At 44.2% G+C, this 27,350-nt stretch overlaps 17 non-coding genes and 17 pseudogenes across 17 annotated transcripts; all 34 read left to right on the plus strand.

Annotated features, from left to right (window-relative positions):
* The first annotated feature begins 904 nt into the window (after nucleotides 1-904).
* Nucleotides 905-1,022, plus strand: LOC140019253 (5S ribosomal RNA; annotated as a pseudogene).
* A 927-nt stretch (nucleotides 1,023-1,949) lies between these two features.
* On the plus strand, nucleotides 1,950-2,068 carry LOC140017282 (5S ribosomal RNA). Its single transcript, XR_011823593.1, has one exon. It is a non-coding gene; the product is annotated as a 5S ribosomal RNA (ribosomal RNA).
* Nucleotides 2,069-2,479: 411 nt separating this feature from the next.
* Nucleotides 2,480-2,597, plus strand: LOC140020196 (5S ribosomal RNA; annotated as a pseudogene).
* A 927-nt stretch (nucleotides 2,598-3,524) lies between these two features.
* LOC140019255 (5S ribosomal RNA) lies at nucleotides 3,525-3,642 on the plus strand (annotated as a pseudogene).
* Nucleotides 3,643-4,569: 927 nt separating this feature from the next.
* LOC140017283 (5S ribosomal RNA) lies at nucleotides 4,570-4,688 on the plus strand. The gene has a single exon (XR_011823594.1). It is a non-coding gene; the product is annotated as a 5S ribosomal RNA (ribosomal RNA).
* Nucleotides 4,689-5,099: 411 nt separating this feature from the next.
* On the plus strand, nucleotides 5,100-5,217 carry LOC140020575 (5S ribosomal RNA; annotated as a pseudogene).
* Nucleotides 5,218-6,143: 926 nt separating this feature from the next.
* LOC140017888 (5S ribosomal RNA) lies at nucleotides 6,144-6,262 on the plus strand. The gene has a single exon (XR_011824194.1). It is a non-coding gene; the product is annotated as a 5S ribosomal RNA (ribosomal RNA).
* Nucleotides 6,263-6,674: 412 nt separating this feature from the next.
* LOC140017889 (5S ribosomal RNA) lies at nucleotides 6,675-6,793 on the plus strand. The gene has a single exon (XR_011824195.1). It is a non-coding gene; the product is annotated as a 5S ribosomal RNA (ribosomal RNA).
* A 411-nt stretch (nucleotides 6,794-7,204) lies between these two features.
* On the plus strand, nucleotides 7,205-7,322 carry LOC140020753 (5S ribosomal RNA; annotated as a pseudogene).
* Nucleotides 7,323-8,249: 927 nt separating this feature from the next.
* LOC140017567 (5S ribosomal RNA) lies at nucleotides 8,250-8,368 on the plus strand. The gene has a single exon (XR_011823875.1). It is a non-coding gene; the product is annotated as a 5S ribosomal RNA (ribosomal RNA).
* Nucleotides 8,369-8,779: 411 nt separating this feature from the next.
* Nucleotides 8,780-8,897, plus strand: LOC140020197 (5S ribosomal RNA; annotated as a pseudogene).
* A 927-nt stretch (nucleotides 8,898-9,824) lies between these two features.
* Nucleotides 9,825-9,942, plus strand: LOC140019256 (5S ribosomal RNA; annotated as a pseudogene).
* A 927-nt stretch (nucleotides 9,943-10,869) lies between these two features.
* LOC140017285 (5S ribosomal RNA) lies at nucleotides 10,870-10,988 on the plus strand. The gene has a single exon (XR_011823596.1). It is a non-coding gene; the product is annotated as a 5S ribosomal RNA (ribosomal RNA).
* Nucleotides 10,989-11,399: 411 nt separating this feature from the next.
* Nucleotides 11,400-11,517, plus strand: LOC140020576 (5S ribosomal RNA; annotated as a pseudogene).
* Nucleotides 11,518-12,443: 926 nt separating this feature from the next.
* On the plus strand, nucleotides 12,444-12,562 carry LOC140017890 (5S ribosomal RNA). Its single transcript, XR_011824196.1, has one exon. It is a non-coding gene; the product is annotated as a 5S ribosomal RNA (ribosomal RNA).
* A 412-nt stretch (nucleotides 12,563-12,974) lies between these two features.
* LOC140017892 (5S ribosomal RNA) lies at nucleotides 12,975-13,093 on the plus strand. The gene has a single exon (XR_011824198.1). It is a non-coding gene; the product is annotated as a 5S ribosomal RNA (ribosomal RNA).
* Nucleotides 13,094-13,504: 411 nt separating this feature from the next.
* LOC140019834 (5S ribosomal RNA) lies at nucleotides 13,505-13,622 on the plus strand (annotated as a pseudogene).
* Nucleotides 13,623-14,550: 928 nt separating this feature from the next.
* Nucleotides 14,551-14,669, plus strand: LOC140017568 (5S ribosomal RNA). Its single transcript, XR_011823876.1, has one exon. It is a non-coding gene; the product is annotated as a 5S ribosomal RNA (ribosomal RNA).
* A 411-nt stretch (nucleotides 14,670-15,080) lies between these two features.
* On the plus strand, nucleotides 15,081-15,198 carry LOC140020198 (5S ribosomal RNA; annotated as a pseudogene).
* A 927-nt stretch (nucleotides 15,199-16,125) lies between these two features.
* Nucleotides 16,126-16,243, plus strand: LOC140019257 (5S ribosomal RNA; annotated as a pseudogene).
* A 927-nt stretch (nucleotides 16,244-17,170) lies between these two features.
* LOC140017286 (5S ribosomal RNA) lies at nucleotides 17,171-17,289 on the plus strand. Its single transcript, XR_011823597.1, has one exon. It is a non-coding gene; the product is annotated as a 5S ribosomal RNA (ribosomal RNA).
* Nucleotides 17,290-17,700: 411 nt separating this feature from the next.
* Nucleotides 17,701-17,818, plus strand: LOC140020577 (5S ribosomal RNA; annotated as a pseudogene).
* Nucleotides 17,819-18,744: 926 nt separating this feature from the next.
* LOC140017893 (5S ribosomal RNA) lies at nucleotides 18,745-18,863 on the plus strand. Its single transcript, XR_011824199.1, has one exon. It is a non-coding gene; the product is annotated as a 5S ribosomal RNA (ribosomal RNA).
* Nucleotides 18,864-19,274: 411 nt separating this feature from the next.
* LOC140020754 (5S ribosomal RNA) lies at nucleotides 19,275-19,392 on the plus strand (annotated as a pseudogene).
* Nucleotides 19,393-20,319: 927 nt separating this feature from the next.
* LOC140017845 (5S ribosomal RNA) lies at nucleotides 20,320-20,438 on the plus strand. Its single transcript, XR_011824151.1, has one exon. It is a non-coding gene; the product is annotated as a 5S ribosomal RNA (ribosomal RNA).
* Nucleotides 20,439-20,849: 411 nt separating this feature from the next.
* On the plus strand, nucleotides 20,850-20,967 carry LOC140019835 (5S ribosomal RNA; annotated as a pseudogene).
* A 928-nt stretch (nucleotides 20,968-21,895) lies between these two features.
* LOC140017287 (5S ribosomal RNA) lies at nucleotides 21,896-22,014 on the plus strand. Its single transcript, XR_011823598.1, has one exon. It is a non-coding gene; the product is annotated as a 5S ribosomal RNA (ribosomal RNA).
* Nucleotides 22,015-22,425: 411 nt separating this feature from the next.
* Nucleotides 22,426-22,543, plus strand: LOC140020755 (5S ribosomal RNA; annotated as a pseudogene).
* A 926-nt stretch (nucleotides 22,544-23,469) lies between these two features.
* Nucleotides 23,470-23,588, plus strand: LOC140017288 (5S ribosomal RNA). Its single transcript, XR_011823599.1, has one exon. It is a non-coding gene; the product is annotated as a 5S ribosomal RNA (ribosomal RNA).
* Nucleotides 23,589-23,999: 411 nt separating this feature from the next.
* On the plus strand, nucleotides 24,000-24,117 carry LOC140020757 (5S ribosomal RNA; annotated as a pseudogene).
* A 927-nt stretch (nucleotides 24,118-25,044) lies between these two features.
* On the plus strand, nucleotides 25,045-25,163 carry LOC140017569 (5S ribosomal RNA). Its single transcript, XR_011823877.1, has one exon. It is a non-coding gene; the product is annotated as a 5S ribosomal RNA (ribosomal RNA).
* Nucleotides 25,164-25,576: 413 nt separating this feature from the next.
* LOC140017570 (5S ribosomal RNA) lies at nucleotides 25,577-25,695 on the plus strand. Its single transcript, XR_011823878.1, has one exon. It is a non-coding gene; the product is annotated as a 5S ribosomal RNA (ribosomal RNA).
* Nucleotides 25,696-26,106: 411 nt separating this feature from the next.
* Nucleotides 26,107-26,224, plus strand: LOC140020199 (5S ribosomal RNA; annotated as a pseudogene).
* A 926-nt stretch (nucleotides 26,225-27,150) lies between these two features.
* Nucleotides 27,151-27,269, plus strand: LOC140017289 (5S ribosomal RNA). Its single transcript, XR_011823600.1, has one exon. It is a non-coding gene; the product is annotated as a 5S ribosomal RNA (ribosomal RNA).
* The last annotated feature ends 81 nt before the right edge of the window (nucleotides 27,270-27,350 follow it).

The raw sequence follows: 27,350 nt of genomic DNA on the forward strand, positions 1-27,350 counted from the left end.
GAAATTTTTGCGGGTATGGGTAGGGATTTAATTCCGTTATCCGGATCCGGATCCGTTTTTTCAAACAAAAAAACGGGTCGGATACGGAATATAGTATTCCGACCCGTATTAGACCCGGATCCGGATATAAATGATTTAATAATTTATAAAAAATATATATTATCAATATAATTTGATTAGGATGATGTATTTGAGTAAAATCAATTTGATTTATTTTCTTATTTGGTTTTTTCTTTGCATTAGCTAGAAATTTGTTTACAAATATATCTTTTTCTCTTTTTTGTTAGAAATTATAAATTTTGGCAAATTTGTTCGGGTAGACCCGACCCGGATCCGAGACTCGCCGGGTTCGGATCCGGAACACAGAATAAAAGACCCGTCGGGTAAACGGGTCGGATCCGGGTCCGGGTCCGGAATAATGAATTCCGGCCCGGACCCGGCCCGTTGACACCCTTAGGTGACCCCCTGGGAAATCCTCGTGTTGCACCCCTCCCTTTTTTGTTTCGAAATCCAAATTTCCCCTTCGTTCTTTTATGCTGTAGTAATTTAGCTCCGTCGGAACGATTGCTTTATATTTTGCTTCTCATCGAAGCATGAAGGCGGATCTGAAGGCGCGAGACAAGTCAGGAACGGTACGGCTGGATCGAAGCCCGGATCGTCGGTCAAAGTTGTCGGCGCAAATGTATAAGCGCAAGCGTGAAGGATCAATTTCAGGATAATTGAGAGTTGCGCGACGAGGGAAAAAAAAATGGTGCAAATCAACAAGAAAAAAATTTAAAAGTAAATAAATAAAAGGATGAGGGGAAATTCTTGAATTGACGCTTAGAATGAATTCGGGTCCAGAAAAGCCACACTGCTTCACAGGACGGGGCAGTTTAAAAGAATAAAGCGAAAGGAACATGGCGGGTGCGATCATACCAGCACTAATGCACCGGATCCCATCAGAACTCCGAAGTTAAGCGTGCTTGGGCGAGAGTAGTACTAGGATGGGTGATCCTAGGCCGGTCAACGGGTCGGGTCTACACCCGGATCCGGATCGGATCCCTGAAATTTTTGCGGGTATGGGTAGGGATTTAATTCCGTTATCCGGATCCGGATCCGTTTTTTCAAACAAAAAAACGGGTCGGATACGGAATATAGTATTCCGACCCGTATTAGACCCGGATCCGGATATAAATGATTTAATAATTTATAAAAAATATATATTATCAATATAATTTGATTAGGATGATGTATTTGAGTAAAATCAATTTGATTTATTTTCTTATTTGGTTTTTTCTTTGCATTAGCTAGAAATTTGTTTACAAATATATCTTATTCTCTTTTTTGTTAGAAATTATAAATTTTGGCAAATTTGATCGGGTAGACCCGACCCGGATCCGAGACTCGCCGGGTCCGGATCCGGAACACCGAATAAAAGACCCGTCGGGTAAACGGGTCGGATCCGGGTCCGGGTCCGGAATAATAAATTCCGGCCCGGACCCGGCCTGTTGACACCCCTAGGTGACCCCCGGGGAAATCCTCGTGTTGCACCCCTCCCTTTTTTGTTTCGAAATCCAAATTTCCCCTTCGTTCTTTATGCTGTAGTAATTTAGCTCCGTCGGAACGATTGCTTTATATTTTGCTTCTCATCGAAGCATGAAGGCGGATCTGAAGGCGCGAGACAAGTCAGGAACGGTACGGCTGGATCGAAGCCCGGATCGTCGGTCAAAGTTGTCGGCGCAAATGTATAAGCGCAAGCGTGAAGGATCAATTTCAGGATAATTGAGAGTTGCGCGACGAGGGAAAAAAAAATGGTGCAAATCAACAAGAAAAAAATGTAAAAGTAAATAAATAAAAGGATGAGGGGAAATTCTTGAATTGACGCTTAAAATGAATTCGGGTCCAGAAAAGCCACACTGCTTCACAGGACGGGGCAGTTTAAAAGAATAAAGCGAAAGGAACATGGCGGGTGCGATCATACCAGCACTAATGCACCGGATCCCATCAGAACTCCGAAGTTAAGCGTGCTTGGGCGAGAGTAGTACTAGGATGGGTGACCCCCTGGGAAGTCCTCGTGTTGCACCCCTCCCTTTTTTGTTTCGAAATCCAAATTTCCCCTTCGTTCTTTATGCTGTAGTAATTTAGCTCCGTCGGAACGATTGCTTTATATTTTGCTTCTCATCGAAGCATGAAGGCGGATCTGAAGGCGCGAGACAAGTCAGGAACGGTACGGCTGGATCGAAGCCCGGATCGTCGGTCAAAGTTGTCGGCGCAAATGTATAAGCGCAAGCGTGAAGGATCAATTTCAGGATAATTGAGAGTTGTTCGACGAGGGAAAAAAAAGGTGCAAAGCAACAAGAAAAAAATATAAAAGTAAATAAATAAAAGGATGAGAGGAAATTCATGAATTGACTCTTAGAATGAATTCGGGTCCAGAAAAGCCAAACTGCTTCACAGGACGTGACAGTTTAAAAGAATAAAGCGAAAGGAACATGGCGGGTGCGATCATACCAGCACTAATGCACCGGATCCCATCAGAACTTCGAAGTTAAGCGTGCTTGGGCGACAGTAGTACCAGGATGGGTGACCCTAGGCCGGTCAACGGGTCGGGTCTACACCCGGATCCGGATCGGATCCCTGAAATTTTTGCGGGTATGGGTAGGGATTTAATTCCGTTATCCGGATCCGGATCCGTTTTTTCAAACAAAAAAACGGGTCGGATACGGAATATAGTATTCCGACCCGTATTAGACCCGGATCCGGATATAAATGATTTAATAATTTATAAAAAATATATATTATCAATATAATTTGATTAGGATGATGTATTTGAGTAAAATCAATTTGATTTATTTTCTTATTTGGTTTTTTCTTTGCATTAGCTAGAAATTTGTTTACAAATATATCTTATTCTCTTTTTTGTTAGAAATTATAAATTTTGGCAAATTTGATCGGGTAGACCCGACCCGGATCCGAGACTCGCCGGGTCCGGATCCGGAACACCGAATAAAAGACCAGTCGGGTAAACGGGTCGGATCCGGGTCCGGGTCCGAAATAATGAATTCCGACCCGGACCCGGCCCGTTGACACCCCTAGGTGACCCCCTGGGAAATCCTCGTGTTGCACCCCTCCCTTTTTTGTTTCGAAATCCAAATTTCCCCTTCGTTCTTTATGCTGTAGTAATTTAGCTCCGTCGGAACGATTGCTTTATATTTTGCTTCTCATCGAAGCATGAAGGCGGATCTGAAGGCGCGAGACAAGTCAGGAACGGTACGGCTGGAGCGAAGCCAGGATCGTCGGTCAAAGTTGTCGGCGCAAATGTATAAGCGCAAGCGTGAAGGATCAATTTCAGGATAATTGAGAGTTGCGCGACGAGGGAAAAAAAAATGGTGCAAATCAACAAGAAAAAAATGTAAAAGTAAATAAATAAAAGGATGAGGGGAAATTCTTGAATTGACGCTTAGAATGAATTCGGGTCCAGAAAAGCCACACTGCTTCACAGGACGGGGCAGTTTAAAAGAATAAAGCGAAAGGAACATGGCGGGTGCGATCATACCAGCACTAATGCACCGGATCCCATCAGAACTCCGAAGTTAAGCGTGCTTGGGCGAGAGTAGTACTAGGATGGGTGATCCTAGGCCGGTCAACGGGTCGGGTCTACACCCGGATCCGGATCGGATCCCTGAAATTTTTGCGGGTATGGGTAGGGATTTAATTCCGTTATCCGGATCCGGATCCGTTTTTTCAAACAAAAAAACGGGTCGGATACGGAATATAGTATTCCGACCCGTATTAGACCCGGATCCGGATATAAATGATTTAATAATTTATAAAAAATATATATTATCAATATAATTTGATTAGGATGATGTATTTGAGTAAAATCAATTTGATTTATTTTCTTATTTGGTTTTTTCTTTGCATTAGCTAGAAATTTGTTTACAAATATATCTTATTCTCTTTTTTGTTAGAAATTATAAATTTTGGCAAATTTGATCGGGTAGACCCGACCCGGATCCGAGACTCGCCGGGTCCGGATCCGGAACACCGAATAAAAGACCCGTCGGGTAAACGGGTCGGATCCGGGTCCGGGTCCGGAATAATGAATTCCGGCCCGGACCCGGCCTGTTGACACCCCTAGGTGACCCCCTGGGAAATCCTCGTGCTGCACCCCTCCCTTTTTTGTTTCGAAATCCAAATTTCCCCTTCGTTCTTTATGCTGTAGTAATTTAGCTCCGTCGGAACGATTGCTTTATATTTTGCTTCTCATCGAAGCATGAAGGCGGATCTGAAGGCGCGAGACAAGTCAGGAACGGTACGGCTGGATCGAAGCCCGGATCGTCGGTCAAAGTTGTCGGCGCAAATGTATAAGCGCAAGCGTGAAGGATCAATTTCAGGATAATTGAGAGTTGCGCGACGAGGGAAAAAAAAATGGTGCAAATCAACAAGAAAAAAATGTAAAAGTAAATAAATAAAAGGATGAGGGGAAATTCTTGAATTGACGCTTAAAATGAATTCGGGTCCAGAAAAGCCACACTGCTTCACAGGACGGGGCAGTTTAAAAGAATAAAGCGAAAGGAACATGGCGGGTGCGATCATACCAGCACTAATGCACCGGATCCCATCAGAACTCCGAAGTTAAGCGTGCTTGGGCGAGAGTAGTACTAGGATGGGTGACCCCCTGGGAAGTCCTCGTGTTGCACCCCTCCCTTTTTTGTTTCGAAATCCAAATTTCCCCTTCGTTCTTTATGCTGTAGTAATTTAGCTCCGTCGGAACGATTGCTTTATATTTTGCTTCTAATCGAAGCATGAAGGCGGATCTGAAGGCGCGAGACAAGTCAGGAACGGTACGGCTGGATCGAAGCCCGGATCGTCGGTCAAAGTTGTCGGCGCAAATGTATAAGCGCAAGCGTGAAGGATCAATTTCAGGATAATTGAGACTTGTTCGACGAGGGAAAAAAAAGGTGCAAAGCAACAAGAAAAAAATATAAAAGTAAATAAATAAAAGGATGAGAGGAAATTCATGAATTGACTCTTAGAATGAATTCGGGTCCAGAAAAGCCAAACTGCTTCACAGGACGTGACAGTTTAAAAGAATAAAGCGAAAGGAACATGGCGGGTGCGATCATACCAGCACTAATGCACCGGATCCCATCAGAACTTCGAAGTTAAGCGTGCTTGGGCGACAGTAGTACTAGGATGGGTGATCCTAGGCCGGTCAACGGGTCGGGTCTACACCCGGATCCGGATCGGATCCCTGAAATTTTTGCGGGTATGGGTAGGGATTTAATTCCGTTATCCGGATCCGGATCCGTTTTTTCAAACAAAAAAACGGGTCGGATACGGAATATAGTATTCCGACCCGTATTAGACCCGGATCCGGATATAAATGATTTAATAATTTATAAAAAATATATATTATCAATATAATTTGATTAGGATGATGTATTTGAGTAAAATCAATTTGATTTATTTTCTTATTTGGTTTTTTCTTTGCATTAGCTAGAAATTTGTTTACAAATATATCTTATTCTCTTTTTTGTTAGAAATTATAAATTTTGGCAAATTTGATCGGGTAGACCCGACCCGGATCCGAGACTCGCCGGGTCCGGATCCGGAACACCGAATAAAAGACCCGTCGGGTAAACGGGTCGGATCCGGGTCCGGGTCCGAAATAATGAATTCCGACCCGGACCCGGCCCGTTGACACCCCTAGGTGACCCCCTGGGAAATCCTCGTGTTGCACCCCTCCCTTTTTTGTTTCGAAATCCAAATTTCCCCTTCGTTCTTTATGCTGTAGTAATTTAGCTCCGTCGGAACGATTGCTTTATATTTTGCTTCTCATCGAAGCATGAAGGCGGATCTGAAGGCGCGAGACAAGTCAGGAACGGTACGGCTGGAGCGAAGCCAGGATCGTCGGTCAAAGTTGTCGGCGCAAATGTATAAGCGCAAGCGTGAAGGATCAATTTCAGGATAATTGAGAGTTGCGCGACGAGGGAAAAAAAATGGTGCAAATCAACAAGAAAAAAATGTAAAAGTAAATAAATAAAAGGATGAGGGGAAATTCTTGAATTGACGCTTAAAATGAATTCGGGTCCAGAAAAGCCACACTGCTTCACAGGACGGGGCAGTTTAAAAGAATAAAGCGAAAGGAACATGGCGGGTGCGATCATACCAGCACTAATGCACCGGATCCCATCAGAACTCCGAAGTTAAGCGTGCTTGGGCGAGAGTAGTACTAGGATGGGTGACCCCCTGGGAAGTCCTCTTGTTGCACCCCTCCCTTTTTTGTTTCGAAATCCAAATTTCCCCTTCGTTCTTTATGCTGTAGTAATTTAGCTCCGTCGGAACGATTGCTTTATATTTTGCTTCTCATCGAAGCATGAAGGCGGATCTGAAGGCGCGAGACAAGTCAGGAACGGTACGGCTGGAGCGAAGCCAGGATCGTCGGTCAAAGTTGTCGGCGCAAATGTATAAGCGCAAGCGTGAAGGATCAATTTCAGGATAATTGAGAGTTGCGCGACGAGGGAAAAAAAATGGTGCAAATCAACAAGAAAAAAATGTAAAAGTAAATAAATAAAAGGATGAGGGGAAATTCTTGAATTGATGCTTAAAATGAATTCGGGTCCAGAAAAGCCACACTGCTTCACAGGACGGGGCAGTTTAAAAGAATAAAGCGAAAGGAACATGGCGGGTGCGATCATACCAGCACTAATGCACCGGATCCCATCAGAACTCCGAAGTTAAGCGTGCTTGGGCGAGAGTAGTACTAGGATGGGTGACCCCCTGGGAAGTCCTCTTGTTGCACCCCTCCCTTTTTTGTTTCGAAATCCAAATTTCCCCTTCGTTCTTTATGCTGTAGTAATTTAGCTCCGTCGGAACGATTGCTTTATATTTTGCTTCTCATCGAAGCATGAAGGCGGATCTGAAGGCGCGAGACAAGTCAGGAACGGTACGGCTGGATCGAAGCCCGGATCGTCGGTCAAAGTTGTCGGCGCAAATGTATAAGCGCAAGCGTGAAGGATCAATTTCAGGATAATTGAGAGTTGTTCGACGAGGGAAAAAAAAGGTGCAAAGCAACAAGAAAAAAATATAAAAGTAAATAAATAAAAGGATGAGAGGAAATTCATGAATTGACGCTTAGAATGAATTCGGGTCCAGAAAAGCCAAACTGCTTCACAGGACGTGACAGTTTAAAAGAATAAAGCGAAAGGAACATGGCGGGTGCGATCATACCAGCACTAATGCACCGGATCCCATCAGAACTTCGAAGTTAAGCGTGCTTGCGCGACAGTAGTACTAGGATGGGTGACCCTAGGCCGGTCAACGGGTCGGGTCTACACCCGGATCCGGATCGGATCCCTGAAATTTTTGCGGGTATGGGTAGGGATTTAATTCCGTTATCCGGATCCGGATCCGTTTTTTCAAACAAAAAAACGGGTCGGATACGGAATATAGTATTCCGACCCGTATTAGACCCGGATCCGGATATAAATGATTTAATAATTTATAAAAAATATAAATTATCAATATAATTTGATTAGGATGATGTATTTGAGTAAAATCAATTTGATTTATTTTCTTATTTGGTTTTTTCTTTGCATTAGCTAGAAATTTGTTTACAAATATATCTTTTTCTCTTTTTTGTTAGAAATTATAAATTTTGGCAAATTTGTTCGGGTAGACCCGACCCGGATCCGAGACTCGCCGGGTCCGGATCCGGAACACCGAATAAAAGACCCGTCGGGTAAACGGGTCGGATCCGGGTCCGGGTCCGGAATAATGAATTCCGGCCCGGACCCGGCCCGTTGACACCCCTAGGTGACCCCCTGGGAAATCCTCGTGTTGCACCCCTCCCTTTTTTGTTTCGAAATCCAAATTTCCCCTTCGTTCTTTATGCTGTAGTAATTTAGCTCCGTCGGAACGATTGCTTTATATTTTGCTTCTCATCGAAGCATGAAGGCGGATCTGAAGGCGCGAGACAAGTCAGGAACGGTACGGCTGGATCGAAGCCCGGATCGTCGGTCAAAGTTGTCGGCGCAAATGTATAAGCGCAAGCGTGAAGGATCAATTTCAGGATAATTGAGAGTTGCGCGACGAGGGAAAAAAAAATGGTGCAAATCAACAAGAAAAAAATGTAAAAGTAAATAAATAAAAGGATGAGGGGAAATTCTTGAATTGACGCTTAAAATGAATTCGGGTCCAGAAAAGCCACACTGCTTCACAGGACGGGGCAGTTTAAAAGAATAAAGCGAAAGGAACATGGCGGGTGCGATCATACCAGCACTAATGCACCGGATCCCATCAGAACTCCGAAGTTAAGCGTGCTTGGGCGAGAGTAGTACTAGGATGGGTGACCCCCTGGGAAGTCCTTGTGTTGCACCCCTCCCTTTTTTGTTTCGAAATCCAAATTTCCCCTTCGTTCTTTATGCTGTAGTAATTTAGCTCCGTCGGAACGATTGCTTTATATTTTGCTTCTCATCGAAGCATGAAGGCGGATCTGAAGGCGCGAGACAAGTCAGGAACGGTACGGCTGGATCGAAGCCCGGATCGTCGGTCAAAGTTGTCGGCGCAAATGTATAAGCGCAAGCGTGAAGGATCAATTTCAGGATAATTGAGAGTTGTTCGACGAGGGAAAAAAAAGGTGCAAAGCAACAAGAAAAAAATATAAAAGTAAATAAATAAAAGGATGAGAGGAAATTCATGAATTGACGCTTAGAATGAATTCGGGTCCAGAAAAGCCAAACTGCTTCACAGGACGTGACAGTTTAAAAGAATAAAGCGAAAGGAACATGGCGGGTGCGATCATACCAGCACTAATGCACCGGATCCCATCAGAACTTCGAAGTTAAGCGTGCTTGGGCGACAGTAGTACCAGGATGGGTGACCCTAGGCCGGTCAACGGGTCGGGTCTACACCCGGATCCGGATCGGATCCCTGAAATTTTTGCGGGTATGGGTAGGGATTTAATTCCGTTATCCGGATCCGGATCCGTTTTTTCAAACAAAAAAACGGGTCGGATACGGAATATAGTATTCCGACCCGTATTAGACCCGGATCCGGATATAAATGATTTAATAATTTATAAAAAATATATATTATCAATATAATTTGATTAGGATGATGTATTTGAGTAAAATCAATTTGATTTATTTTCTTATTTGGTTTTTTCTTTGCATTAGCTAGAAATTTGTTTACAAATATATCTTTTTCTCTTTTTTGTTAGAAATTATAAATTTTGGCAAATTTGTTCGGGTAGACCCGACCCGGATCCGAGACTCGCCGGGTTCGGATCCGGAACACAGAATAAAAGACCCGTCGGGTAAACGGGTCGGATCCGGGTCCGGGTCCGGAATAATGAATTCCGGCCCGGACCCGGCCCGTTGACACCCTTAGGTGACCCCCTGGGAAATCCTCGTGTTGCACCCCTCCCTTTTTTGTTTCGAAATCCAAATTTCCCCTTCGTTCTTTATGCTGTAGTAATTTAGCTCCGTCGGAACGATTGCTTTATATTTTGCTTCTCATCGAAGCATGAAGGCGGATCTGAAGGCGCGAGACAAGTCAGGAACGGTACGGCTGGATCGAAGCCCGGATCGTCGGTCAAAGTTGTCGGCGCAAATGTATAAGCGCAAGCGTGAAGGATCAATTTCAGGATAATTGAGAGTTGCGCGACGAGGGAAAAAAAAATGGTGCAAATCAACAAGAAAAAAATTTAAAAGTAAATAAATAAAAGGATGAGGGGAAATTCTTGAATTGACGCTTAGAATGAATTCGGGTCCAGAAAAGCCACACTGCTTCACAGGACGGGGCAGTTTAAAAGAATAAAGCGAAAGGAACATGGCGGGTGCGATCATACCAGCACTAATGCACCGGATCCCATCAGAACTCCGAAGTTAAGCGTGCTTGGGCGAGAGTAGTACTAGGATGGGTGATCCTAGGCCGGTCAACGGGTCGGGTCTACACCCGGATCCGGATCGGATCCCTGAAATTTTTGCGGGTATGGGTAGGGATTTAATTCCGTTATCCGGATCCGGATCCGTTTTTTCAAACAAAAAAACGGGTCGGATACGGAATATAGTATTCCGACCCGTATTAGACCCGGATCCGGATATAAATGATTTAATAATTTATAAAAAATATATATTATCAATATAATTTGATTAGGATGATGTATTTGAGTAAAATCAATTTGATTTATTTTCTTATTTGGTTTTTTCTTTGCATTAGCTAGAAATTTGTTTACAAATATATCTTATTCTCTTTTTTGTTAGAAATTATAAATTTTGGCAAATTTGATCGGGTAGACCCGACCCGGATCCGAGACTCGCCGGGTCCGGATCCGGAACACCGAATAAAAGACCCGTCGGGTAAACGGGTCGGATCCGGGTCCGGGTCCGGAATAATAAATTCCGGCCCGGACCCGGCCTGTTGACACCCCTAGGTGACCCCCGGGGAAATCCTCGTGTTGCACCCCTCCCTTTTTTGTTTCGAAATCCAAATTTCCCCTTCGTTCTTTATGCTGTAGTAATTTAGCTCCGTCGGAACGATTGCTTTATATTTTGCTTCTCATCGAAGCATGAAGGCGGATCTGAAGGCGCGAGACAAGTCAGGAACGGTACGGCTGGATCGAAGCCCGGATCGTCGGTCAAAGTTGTCGGCGCAAATGTATAAGCGCAAGCGTGAAGGATCAATTTCAGGATAATTGAGAGTTGCGCGACGAGGGAAAAAAAAATGGTGCAAATCAACAAGAAAAAAATGTAAAAGTAAATAAATAAAAGGATGAGGGGAAATTCTTGAATTGACGCTTAAAATGAATTCGGGTCCAGAAAAGCCACACTGCTTCACAGGACGGGGCAGTTTAAAAGAATAAAGCGAAAGGAACATGGCGGGTGCGATCATACCAGCACTAATGCACCGGATCCCATCAGAACTCCGAAGTTAAGCGTGCTTGGGCGAGAGTAGTACTAGGATGGGTGACCCCCTGGGAAGTCCTCGTGTTGCACCCCTCCCTTTTTTGTTTCGAAATCCAAATTTCCCCTTCGTTCTTTATGCTGTAGTAATTTAGCTCCGTCGGAACGATTGCTTTATATTTTGCTTCTCATCGAAGCATGAAGGCGGATCTGAAGGCGCGAGACAAGTCAGGAACGGTACGGCTGGATCGAAGCCCGGATCGTCGGTCAAAGTTGTCGGCGCAAATGTATAAGCGCAAGCGTGAAGGATCAATTTCAGGATAATTGAGACTTGTTCGACGAGGGAAAAAAAAGGTGCAAAGCAACAAGAAAAAAATATAAAAGTAAATAAATAAAAGGATGAGAGGAAATTCATGAATTGACTCTTAGAATGAATTCGGGTCCAGAAAAGCCAAACTGCTTCACAGGACGTGACAGTTTAAAAGAATAAAGCGAAAGGAACATGGCGGGTGCGATCATACCAGCACTAATGCACCGGATCCCATCAGAACTTCGAAGTTAAGCGTGCTTGGGCGACAGTAGTACTAGGATGGGTGATCCTAGGCCGGTCAACGGGTCGGGTCTACACCCGGATCCGGATCGGATCCCTGAAATTTTTGCGGGTATGGGTAGGGATTTAATTCCGTTATCCGGATCCGGATCCGTTTTTTCAAACAAAAAAACGGGTCGGATACGGAATATAGTATTCCGACCCGTATTAGACCCGGATCCGGATATAAATGATTTAATAATTTATAAAAAATATATATTATCAATATAATTTGATTAGGATGATGTATTTGAGTAAAATCAATTTGATTTATTTTCTTATTTGGTTTTTTCTTTGCATTAGCTAGAAATTTGTTTACAAATATATCTTATTCTCTTTTTTGTTAGAAATTATAAATTTTGGCAAATTTGATCGGGTAGACCCGACCCGGATCCGAGACTCGCCGGGTCCGGATCCGGAACACCGAATAAAAGACCCGTCGGGTAAACGGGTCGGATCCGGGTCCGGGTCCGAAATAATGAATTCCGACCCGGACCCGGCCCGTTGACACCCCTAGGTGACCCCCTGGGAAATCCTCGTGTTGCACCCCTCCCTTTTTTGTTTCGAAATCCAAATTTCCCCTTCGTTCTTTATGCTGTAGTAATTTAGCTCCGTCGGAACGATTGCTTTATATTTTGCTTCTCATCGAAGCATGAAGGCGGATCTGAAGGCGCGAGACAAGTCAGGAACGGTACGGCTGGAGCGAAGCCAGGATCGTCGGTCAAAGTTGTCGGCGCAAATGTATAAGCGCAAGCGTGAAGGATCAATTTCAGGATAATTGAGAGTTGCGCGACGAGGGAAAAAAAATGGTGCAAATCAACAAGAAAAAAATGTAAAAGTAAATAAATAAAAGGATGAGGGGAAATTCTTGAATTGACGCTTAAAATGAATTCGGGTCCAGAAAAGCCACACTGCTTCACAGGACGGGGCAGTTTAAAAGAATAAAGCGAAAGGAACATGGCGGGTGCGATCATACCAGCACTAATGCACCGGATCCCATCAGAACTCCGAAGTTAAGCGTGCTTGGGCGAGAGTAGTACTAGGATGGGTGACCCCCTGGGAAGTCCTCTTGTTGCACCCCTCCCTTTTTTGTTTCGAAATCCAAATTTCCCCTTCGTTCTTTATGCTGTAGTAATTTAGCTCCGTCGGAACGATTGCTTTATATTTTGCTTCTCATCGAAGCATGAAGGCGGATCTGAAGGCGCGAGACAAGTCAGGAACGGTACGGCTGGAGCGAAGCCAGGATCGTCGGTCAAAGTTGTCGGCGCAAATGTATAAGCGCAAGCGTGAAGGATCAATTTCAGGATAATTGAGAGTTGCGCGACGAGGGAAAAAAAATGGTGCAAATCAACAAGAAAAAAATGTAAAAGTAAATAAATAAAAGGATGAGGGGAAATTCTTGAATTGACGCTTAAAATGAATTCGGGTCCAGAAAAGCCACACTGCTTCACAGGACGGGGCAGTTTAAAAGAATAAAGCGAAAGGAACATGGCGGGTGCGATCATACCAGCACTAATGCACCGGATCCCATCAGAACTCCGAAGTTAAGCGTGCTTGGGCGAGAGTAGTACTAGGATGGGTGACCCCCTGGGAAGTCCTCTTGTTGCACCCCTCCCTTTTTTGTTTCGAAATCCAAATTTCCCCTTCGTTCTTTATGCTGTAGTAATTTAGCTCCGTCGGAACGATTGCTTTATATTTTGCTTCTCATCGAAGCATGAAGGCGGATCTGAAGGCGCGAGACAAGTCAGGAACGGTACGGCTGGATCGAAGCCCGGATCGTCGGTCAAAGTTGTCGGCGCAAATGTATAAGCGCAAGCGTGAAGGATCAATTTCAGGATAATTGAGACTTGTTCGACGAGGGAAAAAAAAGGTGCAAAGCAACAAGAAAAAAATATAAAAGTAAATAAATAAAAGGATGAGAGGAAATTCATGAATTGACGCTTAGAATGAATTCGGGTCCAAAAAAGCCAAACTGCTTCACAGGACGTGGCAGTTTAAAAGAATAAAGCGAAAGGAACATGGCGGGTGCGATCATACCAGCACTAATGCACCGGATCCCATCAGAACTTCGAAGTTAAGCGTGCTTGGGCGACAGTAGTACTAGGATGGGTGACCCTAGGCCGGTCAACGGGTCGGGTCTACACCCGGATCCGGATCGGATCCCTGAAATTTTTGCGGGTATGGGTAGGGATTTAATTCCGTTATCCGGATCCGGATCCGTTTTTTCAAACAAAAAAACGGGTCGGATACGGAATATAGTATTCCGACCCGTATTAGACCCGGATCCGGATATAAATGATTTAATAATTTATAAAAAATATATATTATCAATATAATTTGATTAGGATGATGTATTTGAGTAAAATCAATTTGATTTATTTTCTTATTTGGTTTTTTCTTTGCATTAGCTAGAAATTTGTTTACAAATATATCTTTTTCTCTTTTTTGTTAGAAATTATAAATTTTGGCAAATTTATTCGGGTAGACCCGACCCGGATCCGAGACTCGCCGGGTCCGGATCCGGAACACCGAATAAAAGACCCGTCGGGTAAACGGGTCGGATCCGGGTCCGGGTCCGGAATAATGAATTCCGGCCCGGACCCCGGTCCGTTGACACCCCTAGGTGACCCCCTGGGAAATCCTCGTGTTGCACCCCTCCCTTTTTTGTTTCGAAATCCAAATTTCCCCTTCGTTCTTTATGCTGTAGTAATTTAGCTCCGTCGGAACGATTGCTTTATATTTTGCTTCTCATCGAAGCATGAAGGCGGATCTGAAGGCGCGAGACAAGTCAGGAACGGTACGGCTGGATCGAAGCCCGGATCGTCGGTCAAAGTTGTCGGCGCAAATGTATAAGCGCAAGCGTGAAGGATCAATTTCAGGATAATTGAGAGTTGCGCGACGAGGGAAAAAAAAATGGTGCAAATCAACAAGAAAAAAATGTAAAAGTAAATAAATAAAAGGATGAGGGGAAATTCTTGAATTGACGCTTAAAATGAATTCGGGTCCAGAAAAGCCACACTGCTTCACAGGACGGGGCAGTTTAAAAGAATAAAGCGAAAGGAACATGGCGGGTGCGATCATACCAGCACTAATGCACCGGATCCCATCAGAACTCCGAAGTTAAGCGTGCTTGGGCGAGAGTAGTACTAGGATGGGTGACCCCCTGGGAAGTCCTTGTGTTGCACCCCTCCCTTTTTTGTTTCGAAATCCAAATTTCCCCTTCGTTCTTTATGCTGTAGTAATTTAGCTCCGTCGGAACGATTGCTTTATATTTTGCTTCTCATCGAAGCATGAAGGCGGATCTGAAGGCGCGAGACAAGTCAGGAACGGTACGGCTGGATCGAAGCCCGGATCGTCGGTCAAAGTTGTCGGCGCAAATGTATAAGCGCAAGCGTGAAGGATCAATTTCAGGATAATTGAGAGTTGTTCGACGAGGGAAAAAAAAGGTGCAAAGCAACAAGAAAAAAATATAAAAGTAAATAAATAAAAGGATGAGAGGAAATTCATGAATTGACGCTTAGAATGAATTCGGGTCCAGAAAAGCCAAACTGCTTCACAGGACGTGACAGTTTAAAAGAATAAAGCGAAAGGAACATGGCGGGTGCGATCATACCAGCACTAATGCACCGGATCCCATCAGAACTTCGAAGTTAAGCGTGCTTGGGCGACAGTAGTACCAGGATGGGTGACCCTAGGCCGGTCAACGGGTCGGGTCTACACCCGGATCCGGATCGGATCCCTGAAATTTTTGCGGGTATGGGTAGGGATTTAATTCCGTTATCCGGATCCGGATCCGTTTTTTCAAACAAAAAAACGGGTCGGATACGGAATATAGTATTCCGACCCGTATTAGACCCGGATCCGGATATAAATGATTTAATAATTTATAAAAAATATATATTATCAATATAATTTGATTAGGATGATGTATTTGAGTAAAATCAATTTGATTTATTTTCTTATTTGGTTTTTTCTTTGCATTAGCTAGAAATTTGTTTACAAATATATCTTTTTCTCTTTTTTGTTAGAAATTATAAATTTTGGCAAATTTGTTCGGGTAGACCCGACCCGGATCCGAGACTCGCCGGGTTCGGATCCGGAACACAGAATAAAAGACCCGTCGGGTAAACGGGTCGGATCCGGGTCCGGGTCCGGAATAATGAATTCCGGCCCGGACCCGGCCCGTTGACACCCTTAGGTGACCCCCTGGGAAATCCTCGTGTTGCACCCCTCCCTTTTTTGTTTCGAAATCCAAATTTCCCCTTCGTTCTTTATGCTGTAGTAATTTAGCTCCGTCGGAACGATTGCTTTATATTTTGCTTCTCATCGAAGCATGAAGGCGGATCTGAAGGCGCGAGACAAGTCAGGAACGGTACGGCTGGATCGAAGCCCGGATCGTCGGTCAAAGTTGTCGGCGCAAATGTATAAGCGCAAGCGTGAAGGATCAATTTCAGGATAATTGAGAGTTGCGCGACGAGGGAAAAAAAAATGGTGCAAATCAACAAGAAAAAAATTTAAAAGTAAATAAATAAAAGGATGAGGGGAAATTCTTGAATTGACGCTTAGAATGAATTCGGGTCCAGAAAAGCCACACTGCTTCACAGGACGGGGCAGTTTAAAAGAATAAAGCGAAAGGAACATGGCGGGTGCGATCATACCAGCACTAATGCACCGGATCCCATCAGAACTCCGAAGTTAAGCGTGCTTGGGCGAGAGTAGTACTAGGATGGGTGATCCTAGGCCGGTCAACGGGTCGGGTCTACACCCGGATCCGGATCGGATCCCTGAAATTTTTGCGGGTATGGGTAGGGATTTAATTCCGTTATCCGGATCCGGATCCGTTTTTTCAAACAAAAAAACGGGTCGGATACGGAATATAGTATTCCGACCCGTATTAGACCCGGATCCGGATATAAATGATTTAATAATTTATAAAAAATATATATTATCAATATAATTTGATTAGGATGATGTATTTGAGTAAAATCAATTTGATTTATTTTCTTATTTGGTTTTTTCTTTGCATTAGCTAGAAATTTGTTTACAAATATATCTTATTCTCTTTTTTGTTAGAAATTATAAATTTTGGCAAATTTGATCGGGTAGACCCGACCCGGATCCGAGACTCGCCGGGTCCGGATCCGGAACACCGAATAAAAGACCCGTCGGGTAAACGGGTCGGATCCGGGTCCGGGTCCGGAATAATAAATTCCGGCCCGGACCCGGCCTGTTGACACCCCTAGGTGACCCCCGGGGAAATCCTCGTGTTGCACCCCTCCCTTTTTTGTTTCGAAATCCAAATTTCCCCTTCGTTCTTTATGCTGTAGTAATTTAGCTCCGTCGGAACGATTGCTTTATATTTTGCTTCTCATCGAAGCATGAAGGCGGATCTGAAGGCGCGAGACAAGTCAGGAACGGTACGGCTGGATCGAAGCCCGGATCGTCGGTCAAAGTTGTCGGCGCAAATGTATAAGCGCAAGCGTGAAGGATCAATTTCAGGATAATTGAGAGTTGCGCGACGAGGGAAAAAAAAATGGTGCAAATCAACAAGAAAAAAATGTAAAAGTAAATAAATAAAAGGATGAGGGGAAATTCTTGAATTGACGCTTAAAATGAATTCGGGTCCAGAAAAGCCACACTGCTTCACAGGACGGGGCAGTTTAAAAGAATAAAGCGAAAGGAACATGGCGGGTGCGATCATACCAGCACTAATGCACCGGATCCCATCAGAACTCCGAAGTTAAGCGTGCTTGGGCGAGAGTAGTACTAGGATGGGTGACCCCCTGGGAAGTCCTCGTGTTGCACCCCTCCCTTTTTTGTTTCGAAATCCAAATTTCCCCTTCGTTCTTTATGCTGTAGTAATTTAGCTCCGTCGGAACGATTGCTTTATATTTTGCTTCTCATCGAAGCATGAAGGCGGATCTGAAGGCGCGAGACAAGTCAGGAACGGTACGGCTGGATCGAAGCCCGGATCGTCGGTCAAAGTTGTCGGCGCAAATGTATAAGCGCAAGCGTGAAGGATCAATTTCAGGATAATTGAGACTTGTTCGACGAGGGAAAAAAAAGGTGCAAAGCAACAAGAAAAAAATATAAAAGTAAATAAATAAAAGGATGAGAGGAAATTCATGAATTGACTCTTAGAATGAATTCGGGTCCAGAAAAGCCAAACTGCTTCACAGGACGTGACAGTTTAAAAGAATAAAGCGAAAGGAACATGGCGGGTGCGATCATACCAGCACTAATGCACCGGATCCCATCAGAACTTCGAAGTTAAGCGTGCTTGGGCGACAGTAGTACTAGGATGGGTGATCCTAGGCCGGTCAACGGGTCGGGTCTACACCCGGATCCGGATCGGATCCCTGAAATTTTTGCGGGTATGGGTAGGGATTTAATTCCGTTATCCGGATCCGGATCCGTTTTTTCAAACAAAAAAACGGGTCGGATACGGAATATAGTATTCCGACCCGTATTAGACCCGGATCCGGATATAAATGATTTAATAATTTATAAAAAATATATATTATCAATATAATTTGATTAGGATGATGTATTTGAGTAAAATCAATTTGATTTATTTTCTTATTTGGTTTTTTCTTTGCATTAGCTAGAAATTTGTTTACAAATATATCTTATTCTCTTTTTTGTTAGAAATTATAAATTTTGGCAAATTTGATCGGGTAGACCCGACCCGGATCCGAGACTCGCCGGGTCCGGATCCGGAACACCGAATAAAAGACCCGTCGGGTAAACGGGTCGGATCCGGGTCCGGGTCCGAAATAATGAATTCCGACCCGGACCCGGCCCGTTGACACCCCTAGGTGACCCCCTGGGAAATCCTCGTGTTGCACCCCTCCCTTTTTTGTTTCGAAATCCAAATTTCCCCTTCGTTCTTTATGCTGTAGTAATTTAGCTCCGTCGGAACGATTGCTTTATATTTTGCTTCTCATCGAAGCATGAAGGCGGATCTGAAGGCGCGAGACAAGTCAGGAACGGTACGGCTGGAGCGAAGCCAGGATCGTCGGTCAAAGTTGTCGGCGCAAATGTATAAGCGCAAGCGTGAAGGATCAATTTCAGGATAATTGAGAGTTGCGCGACGAGGGAAAAAAAATGGTGCAAATCAACAAGAAAAAAATGTAAAAGTAAATAAATAAAAGGATGAGGGGAAATTCTTGAATTGACGCTTAAAATGAATTCGGGTCCAGAAAAGCCACACTGCTTCACAGGACGGGGCAGTTTAAAAGAATAAAGCGAAAGGAACATGGCGGGTGCGATCATACCAGCACTAATGCACCGGATCCCATCAGAACTCCGAAGTTAAGCGTGCTTGGGCGAGAGTAGTACTAGGATGGGTGACCCCCTGGGAAGTCCTCTTGTTGCACCCCTCCCTTTTTTGTTTCGAAATCCAAATTTCCCCTTCGTTCTTTATGCTGTAGTAATTTAGCTCCGTCGGAACGATTGCTTTATATTTTGCTTCTCATCGAAGCATGAAGGCGGATCTGAAGGCGCGAGACAAGTCAGGAACGGTACGGCTGGATCGAAGCCCGGATCGTCGGTCAAAGTTGTCGGCGCAAATGTATAAGCGCAAGCGTGAAGGATCAATTTCAGGATAATTGAGAGTTGTTCGACGAGGGAAAAAAAAGGTGCAAAGCAACAAGAAAAAAATATAAAAGTAAATAAATAAAAGGATGAGAGGAAATTCATGAATTGACGCTTAGAATGAATTCGGGTCCAGAAAAGCCAAACTGCTTCACAGGACGTGACAGTTTAAAAGAATAAAGCGAAAGGAACATGGCGGGTGCGATCATACCAGCACTAATGCACCGGATCCCATCAGAACTTCGAAGTTAAGCGTGCTTGCGCGACAGTAGTACTAGGATGGGTGACCCTAGGCCGGTCAACGGGTCGGGTCTACACCCGGATCCGGATCGGATCCCTGAAATTTTTGCGGGTATGGGTAGGGATTTAATTCCGTTATCCGGATCCGGATCCGTTTTTTCAAACAAAAAAACGGGTCGGATACGGAATATAGTATTCCGACCCGTATTAGACCCGGATCCGGATATAAATGATTTAATAATTTATAAAAAATATATATTATCAATATAATTTGATTAGGATGATGTATTTGAGTAAAATCAATTTGATTTATTTTCTTATTTGGTTTTTTCTTTGCATTAGCTAGAAATTTGTTTACAAATATATCTTTTTCTCTTTTTTGTTAGAAATTATAAATTTTGGCAAATTTGTTCGGGTAGACCCGACCCGGATCCGAGACTCGCCGGGTCCGGATCCGGAACACCGAATAAAAGACCCGTCGGGTAAACTGGTCGGATCCGGGTCCGGGTCCGGAATAATGAATTCCGGCCCGGACCCCGGCCCGTTGACACCCCTAGGTGACCCCCTGGGAAATCCTCGTGTTGCACCCCTCCCTTTTTTGTTTCGAAATCCAAATTTCCCCTTCGTTCTTTATGCTGTAGTAATTTAGCTCCGTCGGAACGATTGCTTTATATTTTGCTTCTCATCGAAGCATGAAGGCGGATCTGAAGGCGCGAGACAAGTCAGGAACGGTACGGCTGGATCGAAGCCCGGATCGTCGGTCAAAGTTGTCGGCGCAAATGTATAAGCGCAAGCGTGAAGGATCAATTTCAGGATAATTGATAGTTGCGCGACGAGGGAAAAAAAATGGTGCAAATCAACAAGAAAAAAATGTAAAAGTAAATAAATAAAAGGATGAGGGGAAATTCTTGAATTGACGCTTAAAATGAATTCGGGTCCAGAAAAGCCACACTGCTTCACAGGACGGGGCAGTTTAAAAGAATAAAGCGAAAGGAACATGGCGGGTGCGATCATACCAGCACTAATGCACCGGATCCCATCAAAACTCCGAAGTTAAGCGTGCTTGGGCGAGAGTAGTACTAGGATGGGTGACCCCCTGGGAAGTCCTCGTGTTGCACCCCTCCCTTTTTTGTTTCGAAATCCAAATTTCCCCTTCGTTCTTTATGCTGTAGTAATTTAGCTCCGACGGAACGATTGCTTTATATTTTGCTTCTCATCGAAGCATGAAGGTGGATCTGAAGGCGCGAGACAAGTCAGGAACGGTACGGCTGGATCGAAACCCGGATCGTCGGTCAAAGTTGTCGGCGCAAATGTATAAGCGCAAGCGTGAAGGATCAATTTCAGGATAATTGAGAGTTGTTCGACGAGGGAAAAAAAAGGTGCAAAGCAACAAGAAAAAAATATAAAAGTAAATAAATAAAAGGATGAGAGGAAATTCATGAATTGACGCTTAGAATGAATTCGGGTCCAAAAAAGCCAAACTGCTTCACAGGACGTGGCAGTTTAAAAGAATAAAGCGAAAGGAACATGGCGGGTGCGATCATACCAGCACTAATGCACCGGATCCCATCAGAACTTCGAAGTTAAGCGTGCTTGGGCGACAGTAGTACTAGGATGGGTGACCCTAGGCCGGTCAACGGGTCGGGTCTACACCCGGATCCGGATCGGATCCCTGAAATTTTTGCGGGTATGGGTAGGGATTTAATTCCGTTATCCGGATCCGGATCCGTTTTTTCAAACAAAAAAACGGGTCGGATACGGAATATAGTATTCCGACCCGTATTAGACCCGGATCCGGATATAAATGATTTAATAATTTATAAAAAATATATATTATCAATATAATTTGATTAGGATGATGTATTTGAGTAAAATCAATTTGATTTATTTTCTTATTTGGTTTTTTCTTTGCATTAGCTAGAAATTTGTTTACAAATATATCTTTTTCTCTTTTTTGTTAGAAATTATAAATTTTGGCAAATTTGTTCGGGTAGACCCGACCCGGATCCGAGACTCGCCGGGTCCGGATCCGGAACACCGAATAAAAGACCCGTCGGGTAAACGGGTCGGATCCGGGTCCGGGTCCGGAATAATGAATTCCGGCCCGGACCCCGGCCCGTTGACACCCCTAGGTGACCCTCTGGGAAATCCTCGTGTTGCACCCCTCCCTTTTTTGTTTCGAAATCCAAATTTCCCCTTCGTTCTTTATGCTGTAGTAATTTAGCTCCGTCGGAACGATTGCTTTATTTTTTGCTTCTCATCGAAGCATGAAGGCGGATCTGAAGGCGCAAGACAAGTCAGGAACGGTACGGCTGGATCGAAGCCCGGATCGTCGGTCAAAGTTGTCGGCGCAAATGTATAAGCGCAAGCGTGAAGGATCAATTTCAGGATAATTGAGAGTTGCGCGACGAGGGAAAAAAAAATGGTGCAAATCAACAAGAAAAAAATGTAAAAGTAAATAAATAAAAGGATGAGGGGAAATTCTTGAATTGACGCTTAGAATGAATTCGGGTCCAGAAAAGCCACACTGCTTCACAGGACGGGGCAGTTTAAAAGAATAAAGCGAAAGGAACATGGCGGGTGCGATCATACCAGCACTAATGCACCGGATCCCATCAGAACTCCGAAGTTAAGCGTGCTTGGGCGAGAGTAGTACTAGGATGGGTGACCCCCTGGGAAGTCCTCGTGTTGCACCCCTCCCTTTTTTGTTTCGAAATCCAAATTTCCCCTTCGTTCTTTATGCTGTAGTAATTTAGCTCCGTCGGAACGATTGCTTTATATTTTGCTTCTCATCGAAGCATGAAGGCGGATCTGAAGGCGCGAGACAAGTCAGGAACGGTACGGCTGGATCGAAGCCCGGATCGTCGGTCAAAGTTGTCGGCGCAAATGTATAAGCGCAAGCGTGAAGGATCAATTTCAGGATAATTGAGACTTGTTCGACGAGGGAAAAAAAAGGTGCAAAGCAACAAGAAAAAAATATAAAAGTAAATAAATAAAAGGATGAGAGGAAATTCATGAATTGACTCTTAGAATGAATTCGGGTCCAGAAAAGCCAAACTGCTTCACAGGACGTGACAGTTTAAAAGAATAAAGCGAAAGGAACATGGCGGGTGCGATCATACCAGCACTAATGCACCGGATCCCATCAGAACTTCGAAGTTAAGCGTGCTTGCGCGACAGTAGTACTAGGATGGGTGACCCTAGGCCGGTCAACGGGTCGGGTCTACACCCGGATCCGGATCGGATCCCTGAAATTTTTGCGGGTATGGGTAGGGATTTAATTCCGTTATCCGGATCCGGATCCGTTTTTTCAAACAAAAAAACGGGTCGGATACGGAATATAGTATTCCGACCCGTATTAGACCCGGATCCGGATATAAATGATTTAATAATTTATAAAAAATATATATTATCAATATAATTTGATTAGGATGATGTATTTGAGTAAAATCAATTTGATTTATTTTCTTATTTGGTTTTTTCTTTGCATTAGCTAGAAATTTGTTTACAAATATAACTTTTTCTCTTTTTTGTTAGAAATTATAAATTTTGGCAAATTTGTTCGGGTAGACCCGACCCGGATCCGAGACTCGCCGGGTCCGGATCCGGAACACCGAATAAAAGACCCGTCGGGTAAACGGGTCGGATCCGGGTCCGGGTCCGGAATAATGAATTCCGGCCCGGACCCGGCCCGTTGACACCCCTAGGTGACCCCCTGGGAAATCCTCGTGTTGCACCCCTCCCTTTTTTGTTTCGAAATCCAATATCCCCTTCGTTCTTTATGCTGTAGTAATTTAGCTCCGTCGGAACGATTGCTTTATTTTTTGCTTCTCATCGAAGCATGAAGGCGGATCTGAAGGCGCGAGACAAGTCAGGAACGGTACGGCTGGATCGAAGCCCGGATCGTCGGTCAAAGTTGTCGGCGCAAATGTATAAGCGCAAGCGTGAAGGATCAATTTCAGGATAATTGAGAGTTGCGCGACGAGGGAAAAAAAAATGGCGCAAATCAACAAGAAAAAAATGTAAAAGTAAATAAATAAAAGGATGAGGGGAAATTCTTGAATTGACGCTTAGAATGAATTCGGGTCCAGAAAAGCCACACTGCTTCACAGGACGGGGCAGTTTAAAAGAATAAAGCGAAAGGAACATGGCGGGTGCGATCATACCAGCACTAATGCACCGGATCCCATCAGAACTCCGAAGTTAAGCGTGCTTGGGCGAGAGTAGTACTAGGATGGGTGACCCCCTGGGAAGTCCTCGTGTTGCACCCCTCCCTTTTTTGTTTCGAAATCCAAATTTCCCCTTCGTTCTTTATGCTGTAGTAATTTAGCTCCGTCGGAACGATTGCTTTATATTTTGCTTCTCATCGAAGCATGAAGGCGGATCTGAAGGCGCGAGACAAGTCAGGAACGGTACGGCTGGATCGAAGCCCGGATCGTCGGTCAAAGTTGTCGGCGCAAATGTATAAGCGCAAGCGTGAAGGATCAATTTCAGGATAATTGAGAGTTGTTCGACGAGGGAAAAAAAAGGTGCAAAGCAACAAGAAAAAAATATAAAAGTAAATAAATAAAAGGATGAGAGGAAATTCATGAATTGACGCTTAGAATGAATTCGGGTCCAGAAAAGCCAAACTGCTTCACAGGACGTGACAGTTTAAAAGAATAAAGCGAAAGGAACATGGCGGGTGCGATCATACCAGCACTAATGCACCGGATCCCATCAGAACTTCGAAGTTAAGCGTGCTTGCGCGACAGTAGTACTAGGATGGGTGACCCTAGGCCGGTCAACGGGTCGGGTCTACACCCGGATCCGGATCGGATCCCTGAAATTTTTGCGGGTATGGGTAGGGATTTAATTCCGTTATCCGGATCCGGATCCGTTTTTTCAAACAAAAAAACGGGTCGGATACGGAATATAGTATTCCGACCCGTATTAGACCCGGATCCGGATATAAATGATTTAATAATTTATAAAAAATATATATTATCAATATAATTTGATTAGGATGATGTATTTGAGTAAAATCAATTTGATTTATTTTCTTATTTGGTTTTTTCTTTGCATTAGCTAGAAATTTGTTTACAAATATATCTTTTTCTCTTTTTTGTTAGAAATTATAAATTTTGGCAAATTTGTTCGGGTAGACCCGACCCGGATCCGAGACTCGCCGGGTCCGGATCCGGAACACCGAATAAAAGACCCGTCGGGTAAACGGGTCGGATCCGGGTCCGGGTCCGGAATAATGAATTCCGGCCCGGACCCGGCCCGTTGACACCCCTAGGTGACCCCCTGGGAAATCCTCGTGTTGCACCCCTCCCTTTTTTGTTTCGAAATCCAAATTTTCCCTTCGTTCTTTATGCTGTAGTAATTTAGCTCCGTCGGAACGATTGCTTTATATTTTGCTTCTCATCGAAGCATGAAGGCGGATCTGAAGGCGCGAGACAAGTCAGGAACGGTACGGCTGGATCGAAGCCCGGATCGTCGGTCAAAGTTGTCGGCGCAAATGTATAAGCGCAAGCGTGAAGGATCAATTTCAGGATAATTGAGAGTTGCGCGACGAGGGAAAAAAAAATGGTGCAAATCAACAAGAAAAAAATGTAAAAGTAAATAAATAAAAGGATGAGGGGAAATTCTTGAATTGACGCTTAAAATGAATTCGGGTCCAGAAAAGCCACACTGCTTCACAGGACGGGGCAGTTTAAAAGAATAAAGCGAAAGGAACATGGCGGGTGCGATCATACCAGCACTAATGCACCGGATCCCATCAGAACTCCGAAGTTAAGCGTGCTTGGGCGAGAGTAGTACTAGGATGGGTGACCCCCTGGGAAGTCCTTGTGTTGCACCCCTCCCTTTTTTGTTTCGAAATCCAAATTTCCCCTTCGTTCTTTATGCTGTAGTAATTTAGCTCCGTCGGAACGATTGCTTTATATTTTGCTTCTCATCGAAGCATGAAGGCGGATCTGAAGGCGCGAGACAAGTCAGGAACGGTACGGCTGGATCGAAGCCCGGATCGTCGGTCAAAGTTGTCGGCGCAAATGTATAAGCGCAAGCGTGAAGGATCAATTTCAGGATAATTGAGAGTTGCGCGACGAGGGAAAAAAAAATGGTGCAAATCAACAAGAAAAAAATGTAAAAGTAAATAAATAAAAGGATGAGGGGAAATTCTTGAATTGACGCTTAAAATGAATTCGGGTCCAGAAAAGCCACACTGCTTCACAGGACGGGGCAGTTTAAAAGAATAAAGCGAAAGGAACATGGCGGGTGCGATCATACCAGCACTAATGCACCGGATCCCATCAGAACTCCGAAGTTAAGCGTGCTTGGGCGAGAGTAGTACTAGGATGGGTGACCCCCTGGGAAGTCCTTGTGTTGCACCCCTCCCTTTTTTGTTTCGAAATCCAAATTTCCCCTTCGTTCTTTATGCTGTAGTAATTTAGCTCCGTCGGAACGATTGCTTTATATTTTGCTTCTCATCGAAGCATGAAGGCGGATCTGAAGGCGCGAGACAAGTCAGGAACGGTACGGCTGGATCGAAGCCCGGATCGTCGGTCAAAGTTGTCGGCGCAAATGTATAAGCGCAAGCGTGAAGGATCAATTTCAGGATAATTGAGAGTTGTTCGACGAGGGAAAAAAAAGGTGCAAAGCAACAAGAAAAAAATATAAAAGTAAATAAATAAAAGGATGAGAGGAAATTCATGAATTGACGTTTAGAATGAATTCGGGTCCAGAAAAGCCAAACTGCTTCACAGGACGTGACAGTTTAAAAGAATAAAGCGAAAGGAACATGGCGGGTGCGATCATACCAGCACTAATGCACCGGATCCCATCAGAACTTCGAAGTTAAGCGTGCTTGGGCGACAGTAGTACCAGGATGGGTGACCCTAGGCCGGTCAACGGGTCGGGTCTACACCCGGATCCGGATCGGATCCCTGAAATTTTTGCGGGTATGGGTAGGGATTTAATTCCGTTATCCGGATCCGGATCCGTTTTTTCAAACAAAAAAACGGGTCGGATGCGGAATATAGTATTCCGACCCGTATTAGACCCGGATCCGGATATAAATGATTTAATAATTTATAAAAAATATATATTATCAATATAATTTGATTAGGATGATGTATTTGAGTAAAATCAATTTGATTTATTTTCTTATTTGGTTTTTTCTTTGCATTAGCTAGAAATTTGTTTACAAATATATCTTTTTCTCTTTTTTGTTAGAAATTATAAATTTTGGCAAATTTGTTCGGGTAGACCCGACCCGGATCCGAGACTCGCCGGGTCCGGATCCGGAACACAGAATAAAAGACCCGTCGGGTAAACGGGTCGGATCCGGGTCCGGGTCCGGAATAATGAATTCCGGCCCGGACCCGGCCCGTTGACACCCCTAGGTGACCCCCTGGGAAATCCTCGTGTTGCACCCCTCCCTTTTTTGTTTCGAAATCCAAATTTCCCCTTCGTTCTTTATGCTGTAGTAATTTAGCTCTGTCGGAACGATTGCTTTATATTTTGCTTCTCATCGAAGCATGAAGGCGGATCTGAAGGCGCGAGACAAGTCAGGAACGGTACGGCTGGATCGAAGCCCGGATCGTCGGTCAAAGTTGTCGGCGCAAATGTATAAGCGCAAGCGTGAAGGATCAATTTCAGGATAATTGAGAGTTGCGCGACGAGGGAAAAAAAATGGTGCAAATCAACAAGAAAAAAATGTAAAAGTAAATAAATAAAAGGATGAGGGGAAATTCTTGAATTGACGCTTAGAATGAATTCGGGTCCAGAAAAGCCACACTGCTTCACAGGACGGGGCAGTTTAAAAGAATAAAGCGAAAGGAACATGGCGGGTGCGATCATACCAGCACTAATGCACCGGATCCCATCAGAACTCCGAAGTTAAGCGTGCTTGGGCGAGAGTAGTACTAGGATGGGTGACCCCCTGGGAAGTCCTCGTGTTGCACCCCTCCCTTTTTTGTTTCGAAATCCAAATTTCCCCTTCGTTCTTTATGCTGTAGTAATTTAGCTCCGTCGGAACGATTGCTTTA

Source organism: Coffea arabica, chromosome 11c (assembly GCF_036785885.1).
Source record: "Coffea arabica cultivar ET-39 chromosome 11c, Coffea Arabica ET-39 HiFi, whole genome shotgun sequence".
NCBI lineage: Eukaryota > Viridiplantae > Streptophyta > Magnoliopsida > Gentianales > Rubiaceae > Coffea > Coffea arabica.